Genomic DNA, 18,363 nt, shown 5'->3' with positions numbered 1-18,363 from the left:
GTAATTTATATGTATGCTATATCATCTAATTAAATCACACATGTCCCCATTGACATCCTCACGAAACAGAGCAAATCTTTGTAAATGATTTTGAGAATCATGGCATTTTAATATAATTAATACAATCTAGTATATGCAGTTTCTGAGAGCCTCACGTACCATGTTTCAATCTTGTAAATCAATGGTGTGGATTAAAAAGAACAGACGGCATGTAGCAAGAGACACAATGAATGTCAATAGGATTTGTAATAAGTGCAATTATAACTTTACTTGTGTGTAATACCCAATTAGGTAGAGAACAATAATATTACAGTGATATTCAGAATTGGCTTAAAGGAGATTGGTTTGTATATGGTTTGATTTCGGTTTCTAAAAAGGCTTCTGCTTAGCTTTGAAGAATTCGGTTAAAAGTATCTGCATTGGTAACATTTGGGAAGGTTTAATAACCGATAAGACAAATGCAAAAGATTAGTGAACAAGTAGCAGCATACAGTCATATATTGTTGGATAATGTCATAATTAGTCTAAAGTTTGCATGGCTATTAACCCACAGCAACCAACCAGAAAGTAGTATTTATTGATTGTAGGGATGCACTATTTTGGATTTGGCAGAACCCCAGAATCCATTGCCAAAGATTTGGCTGAATACCGAACTTGCATATGCAAATTAGGGGTTGGAAGGGGAAAACATTTTTTACTTCCTGGTTTTGTGATTTGGATTTGGTTCAGCCGGGCAGAAAGATTTGGCCGAATCCAAATCCTGCTGAAAAAGGCCGAATCCTGGCTGAATTCTGAACCGAATCCTGGATTCGGTGCATCCCTAATTGATTGTTTGTTTAAAGGCAACATGTGATTGATTGCTATTGGTTTTTAGACCTGGAGCAAGCTTTTTATTCATAATTAAGGGAAACGAGGGTAGTGTTGAAAGAGTCAACACAGATATGGGATTCGTTATCTGGAAACCCATTATCTAGAAAGATTATCTCCCACAGACTCCCACTGTGTATAATGTGCCAGTGCCCACTGTCTCTCACTGGGTATAATGTGCCAGTACCCACTGTCTCTCACTGGGTATAATGTTTCCCATGTGCCCTCAGTCATGTGACTTGTGCTTTAATAAACTTCAGTCGGTCTTTACTGCTGCACTGTAAGTTGGAGTGATATCAACTTTCTCCCTTCCCCCCCAGCAACCCATTAGCAGAATAATGGGAAGGTAATCTTATAACAGCTCCCTGACATAAGATAACAGCTTCCTGGTAGATATGAGAATGGCACTTAATAGTAAAAATCGAAGTCCTGCTGTGACTCCTCCAGTTACATTGAGGAGGAGAAACAATGGCTTAGCTGAAAACATTTCCAGATGGCCTGAGATGGCTGCCTACACACCAATATTACAGCTATAAAATACACTTGTTGGTTCAGGGATAACATTTTATATGGTAGAGTGAATGATGTAATGTAAACAGTGTAAATTAGAAATAAAACTACAACATAAAAATCGCGACAGAATCCCTTCAACGAGAAAACCTCCCAGGCTTACTTATCATGCTGTGTAAAAAAATAACAGCAGAATACATCACACATCAACAGGCACCACTGTGTAAAAAAATGACATATTTATGCCGATTTTCAGAAAAATGAATACTTCTGTGTAAAAGTCTTCAGCAGAAAAATTCTATGTGAAAATATGTCTTGAGTCCATTGCAGTTTTTTTGCTGGAACTTACTTGCTGCTTGATTTTTTTCCCATTGACTTTAATGGATTACATTGTAAAACAACAATGTGAAATAACACACACTTTGATATATGTATGATTTATTTTACTGTGCCCCTTCCCACCTCAATAGGCCCTTGGGATGCCGTCCCTCTCGCTGCCCAGTGCTTTCCGTTCTTGCGCAGGAGTGTATCCAGGGGGGCCACATCACAGAGAGTGCAATTGCTCTAATTGCACAGATAACTGGAAATTCAGCTCTCAAAGTTAACAGTAGTGGATTTTTGCCGCCCCTGGTAAATTGGGGGCTGCCATCGCCTGAGGTTCTCAAATTGCCTCATGGCAGCAGTGCCCCTGATGCTTGTGGCCCCACATACAGTAGGAGGAAGTGCACCCAATACAAGCATTTTTTTTGCAATCAATAGTATTGTATCCCCAACTGGAATGCAGACTCTAGTAGCCCACACCTATGACAACGGGAAACAATTTACTTAGAGGTGCCTTTTAAATGAATATGATTCTTGCTCATAACTGATTCAAGAGGATCATCAATGGTAAAATACAATATTTTTAGCAGTAGGAAGAGAAATGGAAAGGAAACTCTCAGACATAATAGTGCCCTCTAGTGGCTGTGTGATCACAAGATATACTAGAATGCTTGCAGCTTGTTGGAAGAATAGAATTTGAACAAAGCACCATTTATTACTAAGCAAGAACATCCCTGCAAAATATGTATTTTTTTCTAAATATATATATCATATCGATATCTTCCAAGGTACTTAGCTGTGATAGAACAGTATAGTGTGACCCCTTTAAAAATTAGAAAAGAAATTACCCTAGCACACCCTGGCCTTCCCAATCAAATTGAATCCCAGGTGCTCAGTGAAGGAGGCGTTTGGCTACCTAAAGATCCACATGAAAAGTAAGAAAACACTGGCACAGCATGGGTTGCTTCTAGCAGGGAAATCCCTTGCTCATTTATTGCGGATGCAACGTTTCGGGGCGTAACCCCTTTGTCAAGCATACAGGATGTTCAATGAGCAGAGTATTTAAAGGATTACAAATTAAGCTCTAATTGGCAAACATAATTACTTTGAAAACTCAAAAAATTAACAAAAAATAAAAAAGCGAAAAAAGATAGAAAAAAGACCATAATTCAGAGGTGAATAATATCAGCCAACGAAAAAATATTCCATCAAACGAAATAATTGTCCATGGTAGTGTAAATGTCCTTCAATAAAAATTGTGAAATATCCTTCAAAAAAAGTAAAGTGTCCATATGATAAAACATATTTATTTCAAATTACCCCACTAGCATTTAAAAAAATAAACTTGGCTTAATGGGCAAAAAATTTCAACATAATATTATGAAGTATCTTTCCAAGTAGATTAAAAGTATCCAAACAGTGTAAAATTGTGTCAAAACAGTGTTAATCTCAAGTGCATATACAATGTGTCATTTTCCATAAATTACATAAAATTACTTTTCAGGGAGCACCAAGTAACAATAAATACTAAGATTACAATGCTAGTGCAAAATGTATAAAAATTACAATATAATAAAAAATTTTAATAAATTTTCTTAATAAATTTTCAATCAACCACACAATTGGTATGTTAACTATAAAAAAGTTTAAATATTTACTTATTTGAAGATTAATAACAATTCACTTCTTTAAAAATTAGCCCTAATTTACTGAAGCATGGCAAGATGTTAAGAGCTCGAAAAACTACACCTCACCCTGCATGCACCACCAATTGCATTCCACAACAATATATACATAATATATCTTGCACATCATTCAGAAGAGGAATTTGCAAGTACCAGGGTTGCAATATGTTGGGAAGCCCAGTACCTAGCAGGTATGTCCCGGTTTTTAAATCATTGCAAGTTGCACAGCATAGTCTGCACTGACTATTGCCCCCTAGTGCTCTACAACTTTGACTCTTGACTTGACGTCTGCCTCTTTGCTCTAGTGCTTGTAACTGAATGTCAGGAGCACCAATGGTACTCGTCACCTCTTCTGTGCCACGAAAATTGCCATAAAAATGGCATCATGGCATCATTTCTGATGTTTGCCATCAAAATGATGTCTGCTGCCCATATTAACAGCCTTCAGTGGACACACCAGAAGTACAGCCAAGTCAAAGGTTGTGGTAGTTCGAGGGTTCCCTGTATCAATAGATGCAATTGTTCATCATACAAAATGGGTGGTGACATAGGCAAACTGGCACTGAACACAAATATTGGGAAGTGGAAGTGCCTCTAAGCAATGGTATTAATGACTATGTCCAGTCCTGTGTAGTGGTAAGTGGTACTACCAACTGCTTTGGTTAGTGATGGGCGAATAAATTTGCCAGGCATGAATTCGCTGTGAATTTCCGAGTTTCGCCGCAAGTGAATACAATTTGTGAAACTGCTGCGAAAATTTGATGGCGTCAAAAAATTTTGGACGCACATTGAAAAAGTGGCTCACGTCAAAACCGTTGCATGTCAACATTATTCGGACTCCCATTTGTTGGCGGCAAAATTGACGCAAGCGTCAGAATTGATGCGGGTGTCAAAATTCGTGTTTCGTGAATTTTTTGCCGTTTCGCAGGAATTTCGCAACGTTTTCAGCAAACAGAAACGGGACAAATTAGCCCATCACTAGCTTTTGTAAATGAACAAAGTTTTTTTTTTTTATATATTTATAGGATCATTTATATTCAGTTATGAGATGAGCAAATTCCCCTGAATCAACATAAAAAATCTATGTCTTATTAATACTATACAACTGTTTAGATAATATCATAAAAGACTAGCCATAACGTTCTTCCCAGTTAACGAGGATCGGTTTACTGAAATATTTATATACAAAACTTTAGGAAGGATTTACATGACAATGTTCTTGTAAACTGCTTAGAAATAGAACAATAGGACCCAAATTGATTCTCAGGTCACACAGTTGGTTAACAGTGAAGTTAGAAAGGACTGACTTGCTAGAGGCGCCTATGAGTTGCTAAAAGAGAAGGCTTGCATTCAGCCTGTGCTCCCCTGCAGCTTACGGATAGGAAAACACTGTAACTGAGATCGTATCTTGAGGCTTTTCAGACGCAAATGTGGTGAAAGTAGGACACAATGCTGTATGTCTAATCCCTAGTCCTTAAGGGAGATTAAACAAGACTTGTTTCCTTATCATCTCATGCTAAAAGTTGATTTTTCTTCTCTGACATGATCTTGTAAATAATAACAACAATAACAATCCTGCTTGGATCTGAATTTGAGATATTAAAAACATGACAAAATATTTGAAACATGTCACGAGTTCCAAAGGGTTTTGAGAAGTGAAATCATATTTTAGACAGGAGTGAAATCTATGCAAAGCTACAGTATTTACAGCAAAGCAGAACCCACTTAGTTTTGCTCATCCTCGAAGTGAGATAATGCAGATCTACTTGTCCATCATTTTTGTATAGAACAATGGTTTGTATTCTTTTTGTATATACAGTACCTCAGGGGATGTCAAGCAGACAGAACAGAGTGTAGACTTTAACGCAAAGATTTAACTGTAAGTCTTTGATGGAATTGCTCTGATTAGAGTCAAGACAAGGTAAAATCAATGTACAATAACAATTCAGGATAATAATGACAATAGGGGTCATATATGTAGACTGGGTCTTCCTTGCCAGATGTAACCCTCTCTTTCTGTCACACCGACCCACGTGGCCCTCTATTCCACACACTCCACCAGTGTAGGGGTTGTTACTGCAACAGGCATAAGGACTCGAACACAGGCAGAGATATCATAACTTTACAATGCTTTATTGATTGGCACTGTCTGCTGGGGACCTGTAAAACAGTAAGGAGAACGCTGCCAATTTCAGGTACATCACAAGCCACCAGCCCACTTCTTCTGTGGAACTAAAGCACTCAGGAACAGAACAGTGATCGTATAGTGGATTTTACATAACAGAGGAAGTTTAACATAAAGTATAAACATACCTGTAAAACAGTAAGGAGAACGCTGCCAATTTCAGGTACATCACAGGCCACCAGCCCACCTACATTACAACAGGCAGTTAATTCAATACACCCCCACTGACATATTACAGGAAAATGTAAGGAAAAGCAACATAGCTAATATACATAGCACATTAGTACATAACAACCTCAGCATAGTACAATAAGCAGTTTATAACTGTGAGGATTACAGCATACAGGTTTTCTCATGGCAGACATTTTAGATCCCATGTGCTCTGCCTGTCTCCATTAATCACTTTGGGAATATGCTACACACTACTAACCTGATAAAAGCATAATGCTGCTATAGCTGGAGGTAAGACAAGTTGATTCAGCAAAAGAATAACTCTTAAAATCAACCATAAAACTTTTGAGGTGATTAGAGCAGTAACAGACATCTTACCTCTTCTGTGGAACTAAAGCACTGAGGAGGGACCAGACCAAAGGGTAGGATATAGACAGGGGGTAAGGGAAAGTCCATTAAAGGAAAACTATACCCCCAAAATGAACACTTAAGCAACAGATAGTTCATATCATATTAAGTGGCATATTAAAGAATCTTACCAAACTGGAATATATATTTAAGTAAATATTGCCCTTTTACATCTCTTGCCTTGAGCCACCATTTCGTGATGGTCTGTGTGCTGCCTCAGAGATCACCTGACCAGAAATACTTCAATTTTAACTGTAACAGGTGGAAGCAAAAGACACAACTCTGTCTGTTAATTGGCTCATGTGACCTAACATACAGTACAGTGAATCCTACGATCCCAGGGGGCGGCCCTTATTTTTTAAAATGGCTGTTTTCTATTTATGATTACCCAATGGCACATACTACTAGAGAAGTATATTATTATGAAAATGGTTTATTTACATGAAGCAGGATTTTACATATGAGCTCTTTTATGCAATATTTTTTTATAGAGACCTACATTGTTTGGGGGGTATAGTTTTCCTTTAAGGATTATGGTCTGGTAAAGATTCTGTTTAGAGTGTGGCTATGATCTTTCCCACAGAAGTTAGCTGCTCTCTTAGAACTATTTATTTCTTAACTAGAACATAATTAACAGTAAAACATTCAAAGGTATATTCTGCACTTTTGGTCAGTATTTTGGTACAGTCCAAGTGATTCTTCCTGTCAGGAATTTAACCTCTTGCAGATCTGAGATATTTGGCGAACATTTATATATTTAAGTTAACTGTGTTAACCGTGTTACACAGGCATCAGTGTGAACAAGGAAGTCCAATGGCAGACATTAAACAATATACAATAGCTCCAGAGATAGTGGTGTTCAAATAGCAAAATATTATTATTCTTCATTCATATAACACCAACATATTCCATGGCACCTTTACAGAGATTATACAACATTCACTGCCCCAGTGGAGTTTACAGTTCCTATCACATCCAATCGGACCAATAAGATCAGGAGAGAATTAATCGTTTTTTTGTATGGGGGAAACACATGCGTCCACAGAGAGAACAAACTCCATGCAGATATTGTCCTGGCTAGAACTGAACCTAATACCCCAGCACTGCAAGGCAATAGTACTAACCACCACGTTGCCCAACATACAATAATAATTTAATATAATGACGACAATGGTATTCAAAGACTTTTTGGCAGCTGGTGTTTATTCAGGTTTCCATGGTCACAGAATGTATTGTTGTCTCCAAATTCCAAGATGGCAACACCCTACACTCATTACTAAGCAGATTCACTGGCTAATTTCATAAAAGTGATAAAGAAGATCAAAAAGAAAATCTCCCACTTATATTCTTTATCCAACTTTTCATAAAGGGGCAGATTTACATAGGGTCAAATATTGAGGGTTAATTAACCCTTGACATTCGACTGCCGAATGTAAATCCTTCGAATATCGAAGTTGACGGATTTACCGCAAATAGTTTGATGGAACGATTAAATCCTTCGAATCGTTCGATTCAAAGGATTTTAATCCATCGATCAAACGATTTTTCTTCGACCAAAAAAACATTAGAAAGCCTATGGGGACCTTCCCCATATGCTAACATTGCACTTCGGTAGGTTTTAGGTGGCGAAGTAGGGGGTCAAAGTTTTTTTTAAAGAGACAGTACTTTGACAATCGAATGGTCGAATAGTCGAACGATTTTTAGTTCGAATCATTTGATTCGAAGTCGTAGTCGAAGGTCTAGGTAGCCAATTTGATGGTCGAAGTAGCCAAAAAAAAAATTAGAAATTCAAAGTTTTTTTATTCTATTCCTTCACTCGAGCTAAGTAAATGGGCCCCAAAGTGTTGTACATATGACAAGTTCTAATAAAATCTCAGACTTTCTGATATTTTAAGCAGATGGATGCTTAATGCATTGAATCACTGAGCTTCACTCACATAACAAGCCGATTACCAGTCAAACTGTATTCTCCACTCGAAAGATGTGGAAATAAACCACCCTTGTATTATAACAATAGTTTTCCCATACATTTGATAGATGTTAAGCAAATGAATGACTTATCAAGTGACAAGACATGATATTGTACCTTACTGATATTATTACAGCTCGGATAACATTTGTTCAGTGTTTTGTCTCTGGGAAACGTTACACAGAAATGTGCTGGTTTTTATCTCATTTTATATTTGTCATTGGTGATTAGGCTTTACACACAGCGATTACCATACTTTGTACTCACACTTGAAAGAAATCATTTTCCCTGCCAAATATTGTGAAGTAATGACTCACCAAGGGAATGTACTGGGGATGTGTCTGTGTTACCTTCATTCTTTTATGATACAGTTAATGTGAGATGTTGTTTAACGGGTTCATACATGATACTGGGCTGAGTCTATAGGGGAACGTGTGTCCTCTACTTGTAATTTAGAAGGACATTAAAAATTATCCATAAGTTTACTTCTATAAAGTGGTTAGCAGTGGTGTAACTAGAGGTTCTTGGGCCCCACAGCAAAATAATTGCACCCAGGTATGGCTGAGATTTGCACCTTGTGCTTCATAAAAACCTGGATTGAGATGCAGAGCACAAGGCAATATGGCTCATTACAGCCTGTGTCCAGTGGCACCTGCTAACTCACCCACCTACACCGTATGAATACAACACACAGCACTGCCAAAAGCAGGGAGCACTGTATTCACAGTGATTTTTTTATTAATATAAAACACTTACAATTAAGAAACAAAAACATAATACAATTCTTTAACAAACAAATAAAAAACTAACAACAAGTCAAATGAGCTTTGGCGCAGTTAATTTTTCATGCCCTCCACCATCCCTCCCCATTCTTTTTTTCCTCTAAAAAAATTAATTTACTATATAATATAGGCAACTGAGGGCCACCCCCTTAAGCTGCCTCCCTAGGACTATATATAAATACAGCCCTGCCTGTCATTCTGACATGCAAGTTAGGGGGCACTCACAGGTACGGGTCTCAACAAAGCCCTGTTCTTACCAAACCCTATGGCAGCCTGCTGGCACTGTATTTTGTAGATTTTTTTTTTTTTACAAAATTACAGAGTACATCCAGACCCCAGATGCAAGTACTATGTAAACGAACACTTATGGGTTCATTTTTTATGCCCCTTATTGCCCTTGCACTTGAACTTGGGAGCAAAGGAATGACTCAATGAGATTTTCAGTGAAGCCTCTGAAATACTCTTCTTTAGAACCATAAAGTACATGGGGACTCTGTTTCATTGTCTTCAGTGACTTCCTGGAGATTTTTTATAAAGGAAGTATTTATTATGGCAGCTTTTTCAACCTGTTGATATTCAGTTCCTGGTCAGTTATAAATAAACACTTTTAGAGGGAAGATGTACAGAGGTTCGAATGGTAAATTCAAATTCATTTTTTTTTTCGTCAAAACTCACAAATTCAAATTTAAAACACCAACTCGAATTTGAAATTTGAATGTGAGATATACTGTATCACAGCTCGACCCTGGGACCCGTTCTAATTCAACTATTCTCCACCTAAAACCTGCAGAGTTCATGTAGAAGTCACTGGCAGAGGTCCCTTGAACTATCTGAAGATGTTAATAGTAGTGATGAGCCCAATTTTTGCCAAGATTCGTTTTCGAAAATGAATGAAAAAAAATGTTGAGCATAAAAAAATATTTCATGGACAAAAGTCGAGGTTTTTTTGGAGGAAAACGATTCAAATTTGATTAAAGTTTTCAGCTTGAATCGACTTTTCAATATTTTTCATAAATAACTGTGATGGGCGAATCTCTCCCATTTCACTTTGCCGAAAAATTCATGAATTTCCTGCAAAATTCACAAAACTGCAAAAAATTTGCAAAAAATCGTGAAATCTACCGTTTTCACAAAAAAATCATGAAATTCTACAGTTTTCACGAAAAATAGAGCAATTCAAACGGTTTCACGAAAGAATCGAGCACTTTGAACATTTTCACGAAAAAATCGAACAATTTGAACCTTTTCATGAAAAAATTGAGCAATTCGAACATTTTCACGAAAAAATCGTGAAAATTAGAAATTGACGCTGGGAATTTTCACCGGCAAATTTTGGACCTTTAATAAATAACCCCCTTGAAATTATGTCTTTGTTCTGCTCTTGATTATTATGTTGTGGGCATATTTTTGGTCCTCCTGTTCTGAAACAATCTCATGCTGGCACCATCTGTTTGTGCACAGATTATAGTCTTCCAGGTGAGATCTGTGCTAAATGAACCATGCCCCAGCAAATTTACATATTGTTTTTTAATTCAGGGTAATGATTTGCCTACACAACAGAACATTCCATATTTTTTGCTTCACTAACCACAGATGTCAAACCCTCTGTAACTTAAGTTTGGTTGACAAACACATTTGCGGTTAATAGGTTTGAAAGTCAAAAGTTGATTCAAAACTTTGCCTGGCTAAGGATGATCTGAGATAAAAAAGTAAAGTAGCTGGAACTACTTTACCTACACTAGATAAGATGGAGTTAGATGTTGGCTATAGTTTTGAAGGATAATGGGCATGCAGCTTTGTGACTGATATTGTTTAAAATGCAACAAATATTTTCATGGCTTTTCATAGCATTATGGTGGAATAAAGTACATTTGTGAGTGTAACCAAGGATTCAAAAAGGCATTAAATGTTAGGGGGCATTAGGGGTGCTTATGAGGCAGTGACACACTACTGTAACCTGCAGAATTTATTATCCTCCTACTGGTATATGTAAATTACCCTACCTCATAGGGGGAGACATCAAAAATCGAGTTCAGAAAAACACAAGAATTTTCTGAAACTGTGAAAATTCTGCCCAAAAAAAAACCTCAGCAAGTAAAATCAGGTAAGGTTGTATAGAAAACTATAGGAATATTCTCTAACAACTTTTTTATATTTAACCAGTTTACTGGGGAAAAAGAACTGGGACAAAATTTTCTGATAAAAATCAAACTGCTCCTTACAGACGTGGCCAATGGACGGACAAGCCACACAGCATGGGATATTTTTCAGCCCCATTGAAAATACATTAAATAAGGTGATTCTCATTTGTGTGCAAGTTTAATTATGATTATATTGAGAATATTATGTCACATTAATTTCTTTAAAAAAGTTGACTTGTCAGCGTTCTTTATTCTCCAAACTTGATGTTTAATAAGTCCCTAAAATTGTAAGCTCTATGGAACGCTAATCTCTGTCTGTGCACTTGGACAGAGGCATCACCATTGAGTGGGGTCTCCTACTCCAGGATTTTGACTACATCTTCTCTCCTACACAGAGAGTTTTCAAGAGATTCCATTAAATCAATATTATATGACACAAGCGGGCCCAAGAGAATCACTATCTTGACATATAGGTTCCATTATATTTTCTAGGCTATCAAAGATTGCTCTTTTTTGTGCTTTAATAAAGTTTTACAACTCAGGAAAGATCTTAGTCAATCAATATGTACGGGTGCTAACCATTATGCTTAATAGGACTTCAAGAGCAGTGAACACATTGTCATTTTGAGCGTGATCACCATGTTTTTTCCGCCAAGCATTTTTCCTCAGAATTCCAGCATCGTTACAGACACAAAGGTGTGTGGATCTGACTCAACTGTGCTGCGCCTGGTGCAACTGTGCCTGTTTTGCCAAAATTAATTTTTCATGAACCCATGGCAAAAATTTGCAGTGAAAAAAAAACACAGACACAAAAAAGTTGTGCGCGTAAAAATGATTGTGCTTAAATTTTTTTTTGAGGCCCATTGACTTTAATGCATTTGGACAAAAAATTGTCTGTGACAAAAAAGTCAAGGTATATAATGAACACAAGCTGATAACTGGTATAATAGGATTCTCAAGTCTCAAAAAACCAAACACAGGAAGATGTCCAGGTGCACCTTCAGCTGGGGGAGCAGATAACCATATCATGAAAGAGCACGCACTTCAAAAGACCAATCTTCCAGACAGACTTGTGAATTATGATTAGAAGTTCATTTATTTCATTCATTTATATAGAAGTTTCATTTTTTAAATTTTTTAAAAATTTATTAAGAATACAGCCTTATGCTTTTCGTATCTTTCAGACATGTAATCATTTGCTGAGACAAAAAAGTCACTGAGACAAAAAAAGACGCCATAAGAAGACTTTAATGCATTTGGAGTGAGAACAAATTTTCGTATGCGTTAAAACTGTTGCTAGTAAAATATGTTTTGACTCCCATAGACTTCAATGCATTTTGTGAATTTTTTGCTGTTTCGTGATTTTTTTCTGAGTTTTGGAAATTTTTCAGTGAAGCAAAACGGGACAGATTTGCTCATCACAAGTAGGGATATATATGGGGATTGGGGTTAAGTATTCCTAGAACATGGTGTACTATAGTGTACTTTCAGGGATGATTAACAACATTATTGTTAATAGAGAATATCATTAGTGATGGGTGAATTTGCGCCATTGTGAAATTCGCGAAACGGCGCCAGCGTCTCGTTTTTGACGCCGGCGCCCATTTTTGATGCCGGCGAATTTTTGCCGCAAATTTTCGCAGGCGTTTCACAAATTTATTCGCTGGCGGCAAATCGCGCAAATTCACCGCAAATTCGCGCCTGGTGAATAAATTCGCCCATCACTAAATATCATCCCATTTCCAATTGGAAATAGGACAGTGTTTATTAAGTTCTTTATTCTACTGCTATTCCTTGGAACATCCAGAGCATCCATGTTTCCCTAATCAATGGCTGTAACTAACATACACCCTAACTAAAATATTAAAGATAGCAAAAACATAAGCCCCTTATACAGAAAGTCCGGCAATACAGTGAGTGAATTGTTTAAGGCAAGAAAGGTTTATTTTAGACCTTTGATGACAACGAGTCAAATGAAAGGAACTAATGGGAATGGACATGTTTGAAGTTGATGTCAATGTAACATTGTATGACATGTCTCAGTAACACCCAGCCCTTTCTTGTACAGCGCCTGATAATATTATGATTTCTAATAATAGTTATAAAGAAGTGAGGTTGGGAAAAAAGACCCTCTGAGCATCAAACAGACAGTTTGAAAGATGTATGTGAAAGCAAGGCTTTGTTAGATGTGACAGTTTAGTTGTTCATGTCATAGTGCATATAGTTATGTAACACAGCAATGGCCTTCAGCAAAGGGACAGAACTAACGCAAAAACACAGCTATTCTAACTTTGCACACAAAAAAAGGGACAAGGATAATTTATCTGCTGAGATTATTTTACCCCCAATGCTTCCCATAAACCTACATTCATTATTATTTCCCATTTCTTTTGTAGTGGAAAAGGGATGGGACATGGGATCGGTTATTGGGAAACCAATTCTACAGAATGCTTTGAAATGCAGCAGTGCAGTTTCCTATAATATTTACACTGATTTTATTCCACGTAATAAGACAGTACCTTGTACTAAATGGTAATAAAGCTGCATAGGGGTTTTTCTTTTCCATTCCTTCCATGCCCCTGCCAGACAAGGAAGGAGGAGACCTATATAAATTAATCATGACCCATATAAGACCTCCTGACTTCTCCCTTACCACTATTATGTTTTGTCCTACTGGACAGGGAGGTAGCCTCAATTATTTTGGTGAACTTAAATGGATGAAACACAGTTTTGGTTTTTCTATTGTCTTTTACTTTATTTATATATTGTTTTACTCCTGTGTGGACACAGAGGAATGTTTCCTAGGTAATGGAAAAGAATTTATCTGATGTCCCAAGATTCACAATATGCAAATTGTCACTTACAGTATTGACTGCTTTATGCCCAACTATGCACGAGATTCAAACGGGTTCTTGTTTGGAAGAAATACAGGTGTGGGCATTCCCACATTCCTATCTGTGACATAATGTAGCCTCATGGTGCAGTGTCAATCTGGCAGGCTTCATACTCATCTACCTTCCTCATATAATTTTCCCGGCTCCCCACACATTCCCCTCCAGCATACCCATTATTAGAGGCCACATATTTTGATGATACAGATGATAAAATATTTTAAAAATAACATGGAGTATATATGTTATACACCCCCATGGAATGCTTGCCACTAAGAAAATTCCAACCATGGCTGCCTGCAATGGTGGCCACCATAATTCATCACCCTCCTGGGACCCTTTTCCATGGAGGTAAACATTCACATTTTGACACGCTTGTGCCAAAACTAGGACCTAGCCCCCACCCCCTAACTAGCATCCCTCTGCAAGCTGTGACAGCATAAACAAAGCCCAACGGTTGTACTTAAAGGCCGGCAGGTGGGACGATGCTCCTTGATTCAGAAGGTAATTGAGGCTGCCTCATTCTCCTACTTTCCTCCTACTATCTCTCCCTATCCTGACCCACTTCCTGTGGGACTTCCCCCCTCCTACCGAGACTAACTTTCTCATATTAACCCCCTCCGTTCCACCTGCCCTTCCTAACACCGTCAAGGCTTTTGCAATCTAAGAGGCATGGCGCACCCTTACTTCTCTTATGGCTTTGCAAGACTTTATGGAACGTCTGCTTAAATGGACATGATGTAGGAAGTACGTACAGAGGTTTGGACAAAAGGGTCATTGGTATGGAACGGGCTAGTTATAAGAAAGCTTGAATTGGGTAAGTATGATTCCTCAGTATTTATTGTGTGTTGGAAATGCTTAGTGCACTGGAATGTCTTTATGCTAATTAGCTAATTATGTTCCTTAGCTGAAAGCTACCACGGCTCTTGCAGGAGTTTCTATTCTGTTGATCCCTCACTACTATGTGGAATGAAACATGTGCTCCTCTGGGCCTCCTCTGCTATTGCTGTTTGATATCTAAAGTTTTTTTTTAAATAAAAAATAATTGCCAGCTAAAAGCTGACAAGCTTCTGTAAAAGTCAGTGGGAGGTATATTTTGAAAACTACATTTTAAAAATCTAGAGGTTTTGTAGAAAATGAAGAGTAGAATGTGATTTTAGTATGATTTTAGTGTGATCAAGGGTTTTGTTTCGCACAACTTTATGCAATTGAATTTTCTAATCTTTATATAAAAGAGCTATGCAGTTTTTGGAAAAAACTGTGAATTTACTTCAATTTGAATTTTGCTTAGTTTCAGGGTTAACTGCGGTATCTTGTCCCAACTAAAATATAATTCATCCTTATTGAAGGCAAATCAATAATATTGGGTTTATTTTTTAGTAGACTATTGTTGAAAAATATCATTGCAGAATTTGGGGGAATCTGGTAATTTACAATACAACATCTTCTGGTTTGTTCCATAGCCAATTTGGTGTCCTTTTATTAAAGGGCATGTAAAGACAAAAAAAACCCCATTTTTACTTTCTTTAATGAAAAAGAAACCTATCTCCAATATACTATAATTAAAAAATTAAAAAATGTCTACCGTTTTTTTAAGAAACCTGACTGTATGCAGTGAAATTCTCCCTTCATTTACTGCTGTGGATACGAATTGTCAGATGGTCAATAACTGCTCTGCAGGGAAACAATCATACTTATGAACAGCAGGAGGAGACCCCACCTTTCTTCCCAGCCATGCAGAACTCAAGCAGGACCCAGTGCAGTCTGTATATTCTGATTATTAATCAGTCTTGCTGTATCGGCTTCTGGCAGATATTATTTGACTTGTGCTGTTTTGATGATTTATGATGATCCCTAAGCAGCCCAGACCACACTGAGCATGTGCACAGTCTTGGTCTTGCAAAGATGTTTAACAAAGTCACAAGATGGTGACCCCTTGTGGCCAACTTTGAAAGCATAAATCATTTGTTTGATTAGGCTTGTGGGGCAGTAAGTTCATGTTTATGTTTAGTATACAAAATACCGCATTTCTAGCCTTATTCTATTTTACACTTTACTTCCCCTTTAAGTATTAATTATGATAATGCATCTTAACTAGGATGTGGTCACAACTTAAGTGCACTCTGCTGGGAAACGTAGCTTTTCCATAATCATTATATAGCATAATATGTGCAGCTTTTACTAACATTGTGTTCATTTGTTAGAATTCCGGATTCAGTGCAACTTTTTAGTTTTTCATTATTGCAGAGGAACAAAAGTTCAACAAAATGAAATCAAGGGGGAATGAAAGTGCTAGGATAATCAATCAAATCCTGTGCAGGAATCAATAGTTAATAAATATTCAATGTCAAAGATTCTTTGAGTCTAAGTTTAATTGATTTTTCTTAGCGTTAAACCTCTATTTGATTTTTTCCCTCAAACTTAAAACTCAAAATATATGTCTAACAGCCTGTTTGTAATCTTGAAATGAAATGAATAGTTTAAAGGTGATATATTGCATGTGAACTTTCGTAATGTATTCTAGCTCTGGTTGTGGAGCAATACATCGCTGGAGTGAATTTGCAATTAATTTGAAACTTTTATTTTCCTGTTGTAGAAGACACCTAAATAAATTCAAAGAAAGAACATTGCATTAACGGAAAATTTATTGCGTAGTAATCTAGTATTATTCAGAAGATCAAACAATCTATTACTGAAAACAGAAAAAAAAGTAGAGAAAGTACAACAAAATTGTGTAGCACACCTAAAAGCACAGTATGAAGAAACGATTAAATCAAGCTCAAGTAATTGGAAAGCCAAATCTAAAATGAGTAGAACTTAGAGCTGATGCACAAGCCAAGTACCGAAATATATCGCACACTTGCAATTCGCATGCCAAATGTTTGAAATGACGTTATGCAAAGCTGCAAAAACACAATTGTGCAGCTTCTGTGGTGTGCACAACAATACTGAAATTGTGAAAAAAACATTTGCATTGTGGGTAAAAGACAAGGTGGTTTTGGTAGAAAATTGCACTTTGCACTTTGCAGTGTGGTAAGTAAATCAGTCTGTAAAACGTTTCTGGACTATTCAGACCAATGGGGTTAACAACCAGCTAGTATACTAGAGCATGGGTTATACTGGACACTAAGGGGCACATTTACTAAGCTCGAGTGAAGGATTCAAAGTAAAAAAACTTTGAATTTCGAAGTTTTTTTTGGGGTACTTCAAGCATCGAATAGGCTACTTCGACCTTCGACTACGACTTTGACTTTGAATCGAACAATTCAAACTAAAATTCGTTTGACTATTCGACCATTCGATAGTCGAAGTACTGTCTCTTTAAAAAAAACTTTGACTACCTACTTCGGCACCTTAAACCTACCGAGCATCAATGTTAGCCTATGGGGACCTTTCTAAGCTTTTTTGATCGAAGGAAAATCCTTTGATCGATGGATTAAAATCCTTCGAATCGTTTGATTCAAAGGATTTAATCGTTCGATCTAAGTATTTGTGGTAAATCCTTCGACTTCGAAGCCGAAGGATTTTACTTTGATGGTTGAATATCGAGGGTTAATTAACCCTCGATATTCGACCCTTAGTAAATGTGCCCCTAACACTTAAGGTAGGGCCTTCGCAAAGGGGAAGAAATGAATGTGTGGTGTAGTGCTACTCCCTGCTACACCTCCTTGAGGGAGGACAAAGCTGCTCTTTCTGTCTTCCCTTACTGTCCTACTCTCCTAGTGAGTCTATAACTATTATATTCCTGCCACTTACTAGCATCATTTATGGGGTCCCTGCTCCCTAACTTCCACACTAGAGGTTCAGGTTCCTCTAGGGCAAACTGTCTTTACTGGGCTTTGTTGTGCCCAGGCTCCCTGGATTTAAAGCCATAGGGGCACATTAACCCTATGGGTTCCTACAGGTCCTTTAAAAGTAATCAATTGGCATATTCTAAATAACTTTTAATTGCTTTCTAATTGATTATAGTTTTTAAATATTACTCTTGCTATTATGCCTTTTTCTATTCTGCAACTCCTCTCTGTTTGCTTGGGCGACCAAAAAACAGATCCACTATGAGCTTCTTTACTATTTATCCTCCACTATAAAATGTAAACTACATTTTAGGGGGCATTAGATATAAGGCTAACAATATAATTTTTGGCACCAATTTTATTATTAGCATTTATTTATATGACGCCAGCATGTTTCGCAGCACCAATAACATCAAATAACTTCTCATATGTATTCTAGTAATGGGCAAATCTTATCGAAAATTCACCGAAATGCATTGTTGCAAATGGGCAACAAAAATTATTTTGACAACAAAGTTCTGACACGTGACAAATGTTTTGACCCATTAGAGTCTATGGGTGTTATTTTCGCAGCGAAACTTGGTGAAAAATGTCTCTCATCACTAGTGTATTCTTATGAAAAAATCTTTAAGACAAAAT

At 37.1% G+C, this 18,363-nt stretch overlaps 1 long non-coding RNA gene across 1 annotated transcript; it reads right to left on the bottom strand.

Moving 5' to 3' along the window:
* Positions 1-5,495: 5,495 nt before the first annotated feature.
* On the bottom strand, positions 5,496-6,192 carry LOC121394323. Its single transcript, XR_005961659.1, has 2 exons — positions 5,697-6,192; positions 5,496-5,623 (listed from the first exon to the last, which is right to left on the bottom strand). It is a non-coding gene; the product is annotated as an uncharacterized LOC121394323 (long non-coding RNA).
* Positions 6,193-18,363: the final 12,171 nt, after the last annotated feature.

Source organism: Xenopus laevis, chromosome 5S, assembly GCF_017654675.1.
Source record: "Xenopus laevis strain J_2021 chromosome 5S, Xenopus_laevis_v10.1, whole genome shotgun sequence".
In the NCBI taxonomy this organism is placed as follows: domain Eukaryota; kingdom Metazoa; phylum Chordata; class Amphibia; order Anura; family Pipidae; genus Xenopus; species Xenopus laevis.
Note: the sequence above shows the minus strand (reverse complement) of the source record. Positions and strands in the feature narration are given on the sequence as shown.